Genomic DNA, 12,468 nt, shown 5'->3' with positions numbered 1-12,468 from the left:
CAGAAGGGGCGTGGCGGAGCAAGGAGGGAGGCCGCTGCCGCGCGTCAGTACGGCGGCTGTGAGGGCGAGCGCGAGCCAGGGCCCCCCCCCCCCCCGCCGCCCGCCAGACGGTGGCTGAGGAGGCAGCGGGAGGGGATGGTGCGTCTGGCGGAGGCGGCGGCGGACACCGCTCCGGCTCCTCCATCCCCTCCGCCGTCGCCATGGGTGTGAGCAGGGCCCCCCGGCCCGCGCAGATATGAGGTACTGCCCGGTAGCGGCGGTGGGAGAGGATGGGAAGGGAAGGGGAGGGGGGGCAAACACGACATGGGGGATGAGGACCCTCACTGGGAGGGGCGACGGTTCAACCCAGGCCAACGACGGCCCGCGGGGGGGGGGGGGGGGGGGGAGGGAGCATCGGCGTCTCTGCCCTGTGCTGCCTTTGCCGCCCCGGTACCGGTAGCCGGGCGTGTCCCGGTGGTCGGGCCCGCTGACAGGCACCGGGTGCCGGTACGGAGGCAGGCGGCCCCGCTTCTCCTCCTCCTCGTCTCCCCTCAGTAGCCGTGGTCGTCGCCGGTGCGGGCGGCCCGCGGGTGGGCGCGGAGCCGTAAGGCGGGATGCGCCCGCCGTGCGGGTCCAGCGCCGGCCACTGCGCGCTGGCGGGGGCTTGCCGCTGCTTGCCTTCCTCGGGCCGGCCCTTCATTTATTTATTTATTTATTTCCCCCCCACTATTATGCTTATAATTTTTATCGGTATCGCACTGGGGTTGGGTTTCGCAGCTACGGGGTTTTTTTTTTTTGCGGGCCGGAGGAAAGCGGGGCAGCGCGGCGGGGGGGAGCGCCCCGGTTGGTGTGCGCTGGCTCGGTGATAGCACAGCCCTCGCCGTCACAAGACAGCCATCGCTCCCGGAGGGAGCCGTGTCCCGGCCACCCGTGTCCTCCGGGGGAAAAAAAAATAAATCCCGGACGTGGAATGCGCAAGGGTGGGTTGCGCGGTTTGCCTTTACCGCGTTAAGTAACGATTATTCCTGCTGCCTCCGTCCTCTTCGCTCCCTGCCCCTTCGGCGCAGGCAGTCCGCCCTGGTGCGAAGGGAAGGAAGGAGGAATGCCATCCCTCACTGCTTGGAAAGGGCACACGACCAATTGAAGGAGGGAATGTTGTCAGGGCGTCAGGAAAAGGAAACGGGTACACGGTCGGGTTTTTATCCCTTCATTTCTGTTTGCCTCGGGTTAGCAGACAACTTTGTGGATGATATTTCCTGTGGATATCTTTTGTTCTGATTCAGCTGCTTCTTTATTTCAAAAGAAACGAGGGGTTTGTTTTTAGAAAACAATATATTCTGTGAACTCTACCTTTCTGTGGGGTGAGAATGTCACGGTAGGGAAAATAGATCATTAGTGAATATTGTTTAGTAAATAATTTTTGTTAGTAAAATAACTAGCATTCCAGATGTGATAGTGTGGTACTCATTAAAGCAAGAAACACTGTTTTCCTCTACCTTTTCCCACCACCCAGTTCTAAAGTCTGCTTTTTGTTTAAAGCTTGTATGGCAATATATATTTGAGGTAATAGCTATGCATTTTAACAAAATATTTAAGTCAAACCTGCAAATGCATGCATTTTTTCCTAAAACAAAAAGCCAAGCTGTGTATTTTAAGTACTGATGACTCTGGAGGGTGTTAGACTGTGCAGTGTTATTCCACACTGTCTTAGACAACCTTTCTTTCTTTCTTTTGCCTTTTTGTGCTAGTTGCCAGTAACTTCCCTTGGTAAATATTGACTGGGTGATGTTTTCATACAGTATACTTTTTTTAGATACCAGTGAATTAATTATGGAATTCTTCTTTCTGTTTTAAATTCTCACACTGCATCTCCAAAGCCCTATTTGAGGGGGTGAGGTATGGAAGGAGGAGTCTTGCATGTCAGCTGTATTCAGATTTCCAAGTACAGGAGTGGGGGGTATACTTGTGGATGATGAGGAGGTGTACTGATTGCATATAGAAATACAGGTAAAGAAAACAGTTGCGTTCTTTTTGTTAACTTGTAATTTAAGATACGCAGTCATCTATGTTTAGGCGTGCATGTAAGGCAAAGCAGCTTGAGCCATTTTAGCTTGCGTGATTAGCGCTTGTACGCTCTCACTGATTTTGGCAGCTTTACAGGGGTCATGTTTCATACAGATGAACTGTTTCTGAACAGTTTCTCCAGTGTATTAGGCTCAAACTTCATTTGAGCTGAGCAGGCTGCTCTTTGCACTTGCTGCTTCACAAACCACACTTAATTCTTTCAGTTCTAGTGTTCCCTCTATAATATCCCACTGTCTTCCATGCCAGATAAGACCCTTTGCAGAGTAGCTGTGTTTTCTTGATAATTTTCCTTTATATTCTGGTTCAGTGGAGTAACTACTCAGATACAGTAAAATAAGATTTGGTATCTCAAAATAAACCAATGACCTGCAGTGCCTGTTCTCTCTCTTGCTGCTGTTAGCTGTTTGGTGGAAAGTCTGCGTGCTCTTTCCTTAATACCTCTAATTATGCAATTAGGATAGATTTGGATTCAGGAAAGAATGTGAATCTAGCAATTAAATAACTCTAAATGATGCTGTTGAATAGCCTTTTCTGGTCTATCATTGTACTGTATTTATGGATTGTAGTTTTAGTTTTTAGTAGGATAACACTAGAGAAAAGTAGAATGTAAGACATCTGTTTGTAGAATAAAAATAAAAAAGTTAAGGAAAATGTAAGCAATGGCTTAAGGAATGAGGAGATCATCATGGAGAGTTATCAACTATGAACATTTGTTTCTGCTGGCTGTAGTAATAGAGTAGAAAAAATCATAAGTAGACAGATTGGTTTGTAGTACACATTTCAGCTGGGAGTGGCTCAGTAGTTAACCTACGTGGAACCAGGGAGATCAGACATTTATTTTTCTAGTATTTAACTATAAAAATAAACCAAAGGTAGCTTCTCCTCTTGTTGTCTGCTAGAAACTTTGAACGCCCATTGCTATTGTATTTAATAGAGCTGCTGAACTTGAAATGCCCCCTACACAGTAAGTTGATTTTGTTTTTACTTGCATAGCATGAAATTGGGTGGTGTGGTAGACAATTAGAAATTCCATCCAGTCTGAGATGTAATGATAAATTACTTGTGTATATAAACCCTTGCTGTGAGGTGCTAAAATTTCAGTATGATATGTGGCAAAAGTAGTTACCCTTTTTTTTTAAGAGTACACTTCCTAAAATAAAGAAAGAATATAGCAGATTCCATATTTTTGGGTGGCATTTCTGATGCAAAAGGTGCATTTTTACAATATTCCCTTCATTCCAAACAGTCAAAATGCAGAAAATTTTAATGACATAGCACATACTTGGTTTGTTTTCCTCATATTAAATGTATTACACTTACATATGTTGGATACTATATTTTATTTTTTCATGGATTTTTTCTAAGGTAATTGAATTAATTACTGCTAATGTCATTTCAGCGGTCGTCTTTCCTTTTCTCTGTAAAGTCAACTTTTTGGAAGTGTTTTATGTGTCTGGAATTTTGAAATAATCATATTATTAATATCCCAAAAACCTAAATCACTCCAGTCTATTCCTCTTTCTCAGTAGTTCTCAATCTTGCATCCCCTGCTCTGTCTCTTGTGGTTGTGCATACCCACAGGATATTTGTAGTTACCACAGTTTTGACAGTTGAAGTCTAAATATTATGGATTTAGAAGAGTTAAGTGTTTGTGTGATGGCAATCCTTGAAAATCATGGGCTTGATGGTATGTTCTAGATAAATACACTAGTACTAATAGTATAGACTTGCAAGTCCTAGTAGCACTATTAAAATAATTTCACTGAAGACCTGTTGTCTCAGGAGTTCAGGTTTGCTTTTGTATTTTGATGGGTAGCTCCTTCTAATTTCCATGGAGATTTTCTACTGAAGTATTGTTTAAGGATCTGGACCTGAGGATGACTATCTACTGCAAATGACTGGACAGTGGTTTATCTTTTCATCATTTCAAGATACAGCTTTACTTTCTCCATATTAAATGCACGATTTGTAGGTAATAGTCATATACTTCCAAAATACACAGAACACCTGGGCTTTAATTTATGGTTTCTGGAAGAGGGTTCATGGAGAGCCACCTGAAATGGTTGGAACTTCTCTGCAGGACACAATGAAACTCACTTGTACCATGTTGCTTTCTGTACTTTCATACATAATTGTAAATAATATTTACAACAATTATATATACCTGTGAAATAATTAATGAGCTATATATGAGGACTTATTTATGGTATTTAGAAAATTTCTAGCTTAAACCACACATAATAAATCGAAAGTAGTATCTTTGGACCACTTTACTAGTTAGCTGCCCTACTTATCTTTTAGACATACTTTCTAAAGATGTTTTCCAAAAGTAACTACCAGACTTTACAAGCAGGACTAAAACAATGGAAAGCGAAGTTTTTAATGGAAATACATACTTCATAGTAGAAACTTACAGCACGTGTGATTCTAGCTGGGAGCAGGTAGTCTGGGTTTCCCAACATCTTGACAGCTAACTGCAATTTTTAATCTTCTGTTCCCCAACTTTTTAAAGAAACAGGCAGTCAGTTTCTGTGACTGTTTGGTGTTATGATTTGTATGTGTTTTTACTGAGCAGTGTTAGACATAGCTAAATTACCTTCATTGTATTAACTGCCCACAGATATCTTCAAGGGAATTTTTAAGACTTGAAGGACTAAAACAATCAGTTCTGCATTAAAATTAAAGCTGTATGTTTGAGCGCTTACTGAAGACACTGAGTGGCAAATAATGCAGAACACAGATTTCTAGTATCTCAAATCTGACAGCCAGAGTTTTTGTACTGATAACTTTATTAGGGTTTGAAGACCCCCACTATAATAGCTTACCAGCAGGCAGCTTGCCTCGGCTTTGTCCTTGCTTTGTGATTGGAGGCATCTGTAGAACCCTATTAACATTTTGAGGTAAAGACTGTATGGTAACTCTTAAAAGGGACAGTAATTGTTTTAAGCAATCAGTTGCAGTTTTGAAACGTTACAAAGTAGTTGGTTTGTCAATAAATGTAATAATAAATAATAAATGTGCAACTGAAATTGTTGCATTCCTACTGTGATTCTTCAGGCCTTCTGAGATGTGAAGGTACCCATGTCAGAGTTGCATTGGAGAAACAAGAGCTGTTATGCATTTCTGATAGTACTTTTAAATCTCTCAGTGTGAGTACCTAGAAACAGTATATTAGAGAAATATTAAAATGATGTCTAGTTTTGTTTAAGAAAAAGCAGCCAGCTGTCCCGGGGAGAGGGGGAGAGTAGTCTTTTCTAAATATTGTTTATCCTGCCAAGTATACATTAGCTTTTTCTTAGTTGCACTACCAGTTGAACTGTAAAGGAGAAAACCAGTATTGACTCCTAGGAAGGTAATTTAACTGTGTGTCCATACAGAATAGATCATTCTTGGGTGCCCATTTAGCTGAAGAAGCTGCGTAAAGTCAGCTGCATATCTAGCTTTCAAAGGTCAAGGTGAGTTTTATGCAGGGACACTCAGATGCTTATCGATGATGGCTATCTTCATATAATGTTACAGTTTAAGACCTATAGTTGTGTTTTGGAAACTTAGTACTTGTATATTAAGTGTTCATATGACTGTTCTGAAAATGGAAGATATTATCAAGCTGATCGTGTGATTTGAGGTCACCCCCTCTTTATTTAAAAAAGTGTCTTATTATTAACTGTAAAAATACATTTTTCTTGTACTCTAGCTTTATATTACAATTTCAAATTCACAAACACAAGAATGTGGACTGCCCTGTGGGGTGCAATATTTAATATTTTTTAAAGTAAATTTCTTAGTAGGTGTTATGGTTTGAGAAAGAGTAATTGTCTGAATGACAATAAATTGTTAGGGGCTATCACCCAATGGCCCCTCCCAACCCAAAAAGGGGGATTGGAGAAAACAAAGAAACACAAGGGCTGAAATATAGATTTAATAGGATAAGACAAAATCATTAACAATAATAGTAAAGAGCCAATATTGATCCTAATACTAATATAAGATTTTCAAGAATTACACTCAGCCAATTATATCAGTAGGAAGCTGTGCACTCCCAGCAGTGGACAGCAAATGGGGGACACTGAACACTATGGCTTTGGGAAGAAGGGAAGGCCTTAGGAGTCTGGCACCAGGGCAAGAAGTTCTCTGGACCACCACCATCAAGGGAGACAGAACAATGCAGCAAACTTTCTAATTTTTATTGAATGTGGTCTTCATGGTATGAAATAATTCTGTTGGCCAGCCTGGGTCAAATGTTCTGACCTCGCTCCTCCTCGACCCTGCAGGTGGCAAGACTCGAAAACACTGAGACCTTGAATCCCACATAGTCTAGCTGGCTATAAAGTAAATATCTTCATGAATTCAGACACTAGCATCTTCCAAAAGCGGAGTTCTCCCAAGCATTAGAAGAGAAGTTAGTTCTCAACCCAGGACAATAGGTCATGGCAGGATTGGTCAAAACTTCAGCATTATTTTTTCTGCCAGTTTTACAGCCAAAGAAGATAAAGGCTGAACAGATCCTAATTCCAGTTATGTTACACTATGTTAAGACATTAGCTTTGCATTGTTAGGCCCTCATCCCGCAAGCTGTTGTGTGTGAACGTGTGCTTATACCCATACAAAGCCGGCAGTTGAAGAGAACCTGTTGCAATATACAGATGAGATTGTGAAGAGTTCCCTGTACATACATGGCCTTAGTCTGTGTACAGATTCAGTATGGATTCCTGTGCTTGTGGTGAGGAGGTTTAGGCAGAAGCTCAGTTAACCAGTGTAAGGTTCTAATGGCTTTCATAAATCATCAGGGTATTTTGGCAAAGTAAGATTCTTTCTTTCTTACAGAGAATCACAAACAAAAGCTGACGACTTCAAAGTTCTGTTTTGTAATAAAATGCCAGTAACCTGATCATGTACCAAAGGGGATGATGTAATAGTTTAATTTCTTACAACAAAAATACTGACATTTTTTGTTTGAACCATGTGAGTCCCAGTTGGATAAACCTGACTCTGTTTTTCTCAGGACTCCTGTGATATTCAGGCTTGGGTGTTTTGTTTGTTTGTTTTCACATGGGCATCCAGTATAATTGACTTTTTTTAAGATAACAATTCTCTGACCTGGTCCTTCAGTGCATCTACTGCCTGTGCTGCTGCAATCTTTGCTTTCCTAGCTCCTTGCCTTTACCAGTCAACATTCTTCTTGTCTGTTTTTCTTTTTTTTCCTCTTTTTTCTCTTGTATCTGTATTTCTTCACTTCAGTGGTCCTATATGTTTCAGTATTGTCTGAAGGCTGGCAGGTGTTCTTTCCCACTTAAGCTTTGTATTTTGATGTTCGTTGATTTTGTTCTTTTGATGTTTGTAAGAGCCAATCCCAACAAGGAAAGACTGTGTAAGGTAAACTACTGGAAATAGTTTGTAGAGCTACAAAGAAGCATTCAATTTTAATACCTCTGTTCTTCAGTGTCTGCTCAAATTGCAAAACAGCATAATAAACAACAAAGAGAAGAAGGAAGAATTTTTTGTTAGAATGAAGTAGCGTGGAATCAAGTTGCTGTAGGTATTTGGGCAAGACTAAATTTAAAAACCAGACATATACAATGGTTTTCCCCCATTCTTTTCCAACTGTTCCTTATAGTTATCTCTTTTTTAAAATTCTGGTTTGTAAAACTTAAAATCAGAGAAAAAGTGCAAAATGAAAAAACGTTTTCACATGATAAGGTAATCTATACTTAAATTAATGGCAGGACATAATCCTGATCAGAGGCTCCAATGAAGACAGGTCTCCAATGAAGACAGGCTGAGAGAGTTGTAGTTGTCCGGCCTGGAGAAGAGAAGGCTCTGGGAGACCTTATAGCGGCCTTACAGTGTCTGATGGGGAGGGACTCTTGACGAGGGAGTGTAGTGATAGGATGAGGGGTAATGGTTTCAAACTGAAAGAGAGGAGATTTAGATTAGATATGAGAAAGAAATTCTTCACTGTGAGGGTGGTGAGGCACTGGAACAGGTTGCCCAGAGAAGTTGTGGATGCCCCATCTCTGGAGGTGTTCAAGGCCAGGCTGGCTGGGACTTTGAGCAACCTGGTCTAGCGGGAGGTGTCCCTGCTCATGGCAGGGGGGTTGGAACTCTGTGATCTTCAAGATCCCTTCCAACTCTAACCATTCTATGATTCTAAAATTCCTGTTTGCCAAGGTCCCTTCAGATGGCATTAGTGATACAAAGATGGTGATGATGGACTTCTGAAGAAGAGATCTTTAGTCGACGTGGAACTAAAATAGCTGGATTCTCCCACTCTATAGTGGATTCCTCCCACTATTATGCTTTTATGGTATCTGAACTAGGCTTTCTGATAGGAAGCCAAGGGAGTTATCCATGCTCAGAACATGCTTAATTACCACAGTTCTTATCAGAATAATCTGAACGGAGTTGAGGTTTGTGCAGCACTTTCACTTAAACAATTTCATGCTTTTTTGATTAATTAGTCATCCTTTTTGGACGATCAAAAGTTACGGATGAACTCTAAGTCACATAGCTCTGCACAATAACTAGAATCCACTCTCGTGAAACAGAAATATGAAATACTCCAGATACAGTGCTGACTTCAACGTGTCAAGTGCAGCGATGGACCAATTCCTTAAATGTGTTGCAAACGTACATTTGGTGCTACTTTTTAATAAATTTGGGAGGATTGCTTAAAACTTATGGTGTCTGTAGATGATGCAAGCAAAACGATTTTGCTCTGTGTATTTTTTTGGGGAGGAGGGAAAAAGATGCATCCTTTTGAGTCAAGTACTCTTAATGCTATTCTGAACTGCTGACAAATGCTATCGTATGACTTACACAAATAAGTTAATTTTTTTATTAACTAGTGGAGTGAATTTAACCCAAAGAGTTTAATCTAGTATTTTAGAACTTACAAACAAAACATGAGTACTTATATAATAACCCAAAAATGTCCCCAAGCAAAGCTGTCTTCTAAATGAAAAAACCCAACACAACCAAATCCTGCATAAATTTACCCGATGTATTCTACTAACTTATATAAGACCTTAATACTTTGGTGCCTGTTCTTGTTCTTCCTCTGTTTCAGGAAATCTGGCAAAGTTTTATTTTAATCTCTTTGTGTTACCTAAGACTTCTGAGGTGATGTTATGAGGAAGGTCCTGGTAAACACTGTGGGCTGGTTAGTGATAACATTTGTATGGGCAGTTAAATGGAATTCAAAAGCTAAATTTGCATTGGAAGCCTATTGTCCCGTACCAAGTGGTAGTGTTTGACATGCTGTGTGAATAAGAAAGAAATAAAGGAATACTGGATTAACAAAAGCAGCATAGTGTATTCTGTGTGTGCGTGTGTGTGTGTCTCTGAGACTAGTCATCTTAGTATGGAGCCATCTTAATGCTCCCAGGTTAGAGCTACTGGTTTATGGGAGAAAATAGAAAAAAATGAAGGTTTTTGATAAAGCCTTTCTTTTAAGGAAAGAAGACCAAAAGAAACAAAAAAAGCCAGCCTTCTCCATGTGAACATCATATGATCCTACAGGGTCTAACTCTTAATTTGAATACAGTATTTGTACAGCAAAGACTAAATTTGATCTGATATGATACCTCTGAGTATTTAGGCACCACCATTTGTTTATGCTGTTGCTTGCTGCTTTGTCAAACTACGGCAGAAAACTTTAGGTTTCAATATTAGTATTCAGAATTCTCATGCGCAGGTGACAAACACTCTGCTCCTGCTTGTATCTTGATACAGACTTTGGAGACCTTACCAAGAAAGGAAAACTATAGGACTAAAAAGGGTAGGAATATGTAGAATTGCTTTTCTTTTTTTCCTTCCTGGTCTCGCCACTTGCTCGGAGGGAGGGATAAGAGAAATGGAGCTTTGACCTTTCGGCGTCTTGGCTCCTATTAGTTGTTGGCTTGAGGAATTGAACGTATTCCAGGGATGACATGTTAGCTGAAATTTCAGCAGACTGAAAGACTGTAGTCTTTTCAGCTGGTAGTTGTTTCTCGATGCTTGGTAGGCTCCATTGATAGCTGAATAATAAACCTTCTGCCTATTGTGTGTTCTGGGGTGGTTTTTTTGGTGGAATTTTAAGGACTTTTGTATAAGTAAGAGGGAAGATTCTTGCTTTTGTGGTTTTGGTAGACCATAAAGTTTCTGTAATCAGAAATTGCATGAAGCTTCAGAAATAATTTTGCATTTTTTTTCCTTCTCTATGGGCTTCAAGCAGGAAAACGTTACACTAGCTCCAAGGAAAACAGGATTCCCTGCTGGAGCTGCTTAATTCCTAGAGTTTCTGGAATTTGTTAATGGCAATGCCAAGTTCCTGCTTTTCCTGGATTACCTTGATGCAATCCTGAATTAAACCACCTGGGTTTTGTTAGTAAAAGCAAAGTACAGGCTAGTTGGGGCAGGACAACAGCTACATTGAAATAGCTTTCCTAAGTGTATGTAGGGAATATAATCATGCTGAATCTCTTAAATGGTTATCTTCCAAATCAAAAGTAGGCATTCTGCTTGGGAAGTTCAAAACAGTGACAAAAATTTACTGGTGATATTTAAAACAACACAGACCAACGCTCAAAAACCTGCAAGCGTTATGAATCAAGAATGCTGACTTAGCTAAACTTTGTGCACTGAAATGAAACCTAGGAAGCCTGTGTATTGAAATTCTTGTGAAATTTCATTTCCTTTTGTTTGGAGGTTTATTGTGTTTTATTAGCCTTTCCCAGCTTCAAAAAGGAAAAAAAAGGGGGAGGAGAGAAATAAATAAATTAAAAAAAAAAAATAAATTAATTGAATCCTGCAGAGAGAGCAAGGCATGCAATTACTCTCCACCTGAGCACTTTGTCGCTAGAGAGGTTTAAAAAGGCAGTAAATACAAAGGGCAAGAAAAGGGCAGAAGGCTACAAATGGCATGGATACACCAGTATGCAGTTTTACAAACTCAGTTTGCTCTGATTATCATTTTTAAGGTGACAGCAGCAGTTTCTAGTTGTGTACCAGGCCATGTGCAAGAGGAAGCCCTTGGCTTTTCTGGCAGTCCTCAGGTACTTCTCTGAAGTAGCTTAGATACTTATGATGGGCCGTGCTCTACAGCTGGAAAAACACTAGGTTAACAAAATTAGCCGAAGAGGAAAAATGGGAGCCTGTCTCAACTAAGGTATTTTAATCATCTATCTGTTGAGTTCAGTTGTTACCCCTGTTCTGTATTATGAAACCAAATGAATACAGCCTACCAATAATTCCATCTTGTATTAGCTTGGCTTTGTCTCTCATTAAAGATTAAAGACTTCATTCTGTGAAGATTTAAATAGAAACAAAGCCTTATTGCAGTAAAGGGAAACAGACAGAGGTTGCCCAGTTAGTTGGCTTTCACCTTTCTTTTGATTTGATTTGGAGCACCTCTCCTGTGAAGAGAGGCTGAGAGAGTTGGGTTGTTCAGCCTGAGAAGGGAAGGCTCCAGGAGACATTATAAGGGCCTTCCAGTACTGGAGGGGGCCTACAGGAGAGATGGGGAGGGACTCTTTATCAGGGGGTATAGTGATAGGATGAGGGGTAATGGTTTCAAACTGAAAGAGGGGAGATTTAGATTAGATACTAGAAAGACATTTTTTACTATGAGGGTGGTGAGACACTGGAACAGATTGCACAGAGAAGTTGTGGATGCCCCATCCCTGGAGGTGTTCAAGGCCAGGCTGGATGGGGCTTTGAGCAACCTGGTCTAGTGGGAGGTGTCCCTGCCCATGGCAGGGGGGTTGGAACTCCATGATCTTCAAGGTCCCTTCCAACCCAAACCATTCTATAATTCTATGACTTTTAGACCTCTAAAATATATCTTCTGAGGTTACGCACTTGGGACAATGTGTATAAACCTAACATTAGGCTTGATTTTTCTTAGTTATTCTTGCCAGTTTCCTAGAGGTTTCCTCTGGCTGGTATATGAGCTAAGGGAAACCATGCTCTTTAGTTCATGCTCTCATTCTTGTTTTGCTGAGAAAAACGCTTTAGCTGATGTTCTTGCTGGCATACAGTAGGGAGGTTGAACCTTTTTACAGAAATGAACATTGTGAGACATAGCAGGAGTGGTTGCATCTAAACACAGAGACAGCCAAATCACTGCTTTGTTTTGAGAGCTTACAGAATGTGTACAGCTAGCACTGTGGAGCTGACATGTTCATGTGACTGTTTTAAATCTCCAGAAGATTCCCTAACAGGGGACTTTTACAGGGGACATGAAGTATTAATAAGTTAGCCTTTTGGGTAATGGGAGTAACCATTGTGGAAAAAACGTCTCATGGAAGTGCTACTCCAGAGGAGAGGCTTCTTCAGTGATGTGTTTGTCCTTGCAGAGTAATAGCAACTTGCATACCTACAATTTGTGTGTCTGTTTACCTATTCCTGGTTATGTGATTTGTTTTA

The 12,468-nt window shown here is 40.8% G+C and overlaps 1 protein-coding gene across 5 annotated transcripts in view; it reads left to right on the top strand.

Moving 5' to 3' along the window:
• Window positions 1–78: 78 nt before the first annotated feature.
• Window positions 79–12,468, top strand: part of ITSN1 (intersectin 1) — a 143,802-nt gene continuing 131,412 nt past the window's right edge. For 2 of the 5 annotated variants that reach the window (XM_014938096.1, XM_014938097.1), the window contains exon 1: window positions 79–240. The gene's annotated coding sequence lies outside the window, so the exon portion shown is untranslated. The remainder of the gene's footprint in view (window positions 241–12,468) is intronic. The other 3 variants (XM_014938098.1, XM_014938095.1, XM_014938099.1) reach the window with 2 other exon arrangements.

The sequence above is a fragment of the Calidris pugnax genome, unplaced genomic scaffold (genome assembly GCF_001431845.1).
Source record: "Calidris pugnax isolate Ruff unplaced genomic scaffold, ASM143184v1 scaffold25, whole genome shotgun sequence".
NCBI lineage: Eukaryota > Metazoa > Chordata > Aves > Charadriiformes > Scolopacidae > Calidris > Calidris pugnax.
Note: the sequence above shows the minus strand (reverse complement) of the source record. Positions and strands in the feature narration are given on the sequence as shown.